This window comes from Chiloscyllium plagiosum, unplaced genomic scaffold, assembly GCF_004010195.1.
Source record: "Chiloscyllium plagiosum isolate BGI_BamShark_2017 unplaced genomic scaffold, ASM401019v2 scaf_16969, whole genome shotgun sequence".
Taxonomy (NCBI): domain Eukaryota; kingdom Metazoa; phylum Chordata; class Chondrichthyes; order Orectolobiformes; family Hemiscylliidae; genus Chiloscyllium; species Chiloscyllium plagiosum.
Window position 1 is genome coordinate 1 of NW_025196368.1, and position 2,758 is coordinate 2,758.

A 2,758-nucleotide genomic window follows, 5' to 3' on the forward strand; every position below is an offset into this window, starting at 1 on the left:
TAGATGGGTATGGATAGGGAGAGATGGGTATGGATAGGGAGAGATGGGTATGGATTTGGCATGATGGGTATAGATAGGTATATATGGATAGGGATAGATGGGTATAGAAAGGGATAGATGGGTATGGATTTGGCATGATGGGTATAGATAGGTATATATGGATAGGGATAGATGGGTATAGAAAAGGATTAGATGCGTATAGATGGGTATGGATAGGGATAGATGGGTATGGACAGGGATAGATGGGTGAAGATGGGTATGGATGGGGATAGATGAGTGAAGATGGGTATGGATAGGGTATACATGGGGTTTAGATAGGGATGGATGGATATGGATAGGGGTAGATGGGTATGGATAGGGAGGGATGGGTATGAATTGGTATGGATAGGGATAGATGGGTATGGATAGGAATAGATGGGTGAAGATGGGTATGGATAGGTATGTATGGATAGGGATAATGGGTATGGATAGGGATAGATGTGTATGGATAGGGATAGATCGGTATAGATAGGGATAGATGGGTATGGATAGGGATAGATGGGTATAGATAGGGATAGATGGGTATGGATAGGTATAGATAGGGATAGATGGGTATGGATAGGGATGGATGGGTATAGACAGGGATAGATGGGTATGGATAGATATAGATGGGTATGGATAGATATAGATGGGTACAGATAGGGAGAGATGTGTATGGATAGGGAGAGATATGTATGGATAGGGAGAGATATGTATGGATAGGGAGAGATGGGTATGGATAGGTGTTGATGGGTATAGATAGGTATAGATGGGCATGGATATGGATAGATGGGTATAGATAGGGAGAGATGGGCATGGATAGGTGTTGATGGGTATAGATAGGTATAGATGGGCATGGATATGGATAGATGGGTATAGCTAGGGAGAGATGGGCATAGATATGGATAGATGGGTATAGATAGGGATAGATGGGTATGGATAGGGATAGATGGGTATAGATAAGGATAGATGGGTATGGATAGGGATAGATGGGTATAGATAAGGATAGATGGGTATAGATAAGGATAGATGGGTATGGATAGGGATAGATGGGTATGGATAGGGATAGATGGGTATGGATAGGGATAGATGGGTATGGATAGGGATAGATGGGTATGGATAGGGATAGATGGGTATGGATAGGGATAGATGGGTATGGATAGGGATAGATGGGTATGGATAGGGATAGATGGGTATGGATAGGGATAGATGGGTATGGATACTTCTATTGTACCTACTCCCTTCCTGCTTTTATACATTTCTATCAGATTCCCCCCCTCAATCCTGGAAATCCCAATCAGTATCATCCCAGTCTGCTCGGTCTCTCCTCATTGACCAACCCCCTCTCGACTCCAGGATCGACCTGAGTGAACCTTTCTACAGCATACCCATCTATAGCCATCTATATCCATCCATACCCTCGACACCCATCCATACCCATCTGTACCTATCTATACCTATTCATACCCATCTATACCCTTCCAATCCCATCTATACCAACTATACCCATCTATACCTATCCATACCTATCTATACCTATCTATACTCATCTATACTCAAGTATACCCAACTATACCCATCTATACCTATCCATACCCATCTATACCTATCTATACTCATCTATACTCAAGTATACCCAACTATACCCATCTATACCTATCCATACCTATCTATACCTATCTATACTCATCTATACTCAAGTATACCCAACTATACCCATCTATACCTATCCATACCCATCTATACCTATCTATACCCATCTATACCTATCTATACCCATCTGTACTCATCTATACCCATCTGTACTCATCTATACCCATCCATACCCAAATATACCCATCTATACCTATCTATACCCATCTATACATAACTACACCCATCTACACCCATCTGTACCCACCTACTCCTCCATATACCTATCTATACTCATCTATACTCAAGTATACCCAACTATACCCATCTATACCTATCCATACCCATCCATACCTATCTATACCCATCTGTACTCATCTATACCCATCTGTACTCATCTATACCCATCTGTACTCATCTATACCCATCCATACCCAAATATACTCATCTCTACCTATCTATACCCATCTATACATAACTGCACCCATCTAGACCCATCTGTACCCACCTACTCCTCCATATACTTATCTATACTCATTTATACTCATCCATGCCGATCTATACCCCTCTATACCTATCTATAACAACTATACCCATCTATACCTATGCCCATCTATACGTATCCATACCCATCCCTACCTATCTATATCCATCTATATTATCTATACCCAATCATCTGTACCCAACTATACCTATCTATACCCAACTATACCTATCTATGCCTATCTATACACAGCTATACATATCAATAGTGATCCATACCCATTTATACCTACCTATACCCATCTATACCTATCTCTACCTATCCATAGTATGTCCCACAGATTCCCCACCCCCCTTCGGCTGGAAAGGATCATTTCTCCCCTTCCCTCCACCTCCCTTCACTCGGACCGCCAACCCACCCCCACCAAGGGAGGGAAAGGGGAAGGGGGAGGGGGGGGTGAAATTCGGTGAGGGTAACCCCCATCGAGGGGCATCGAGAGACCACCCAATCCCATCGCTCAGCGCACAGCAGTCTATCGGTACGCTCTGACAGCGATGGCGCCCGGGGAGGGGGGGCTGGGAGGGGAGGGGAGTCTGCGATGTGTTCCCTCACCTACCCCCCCCC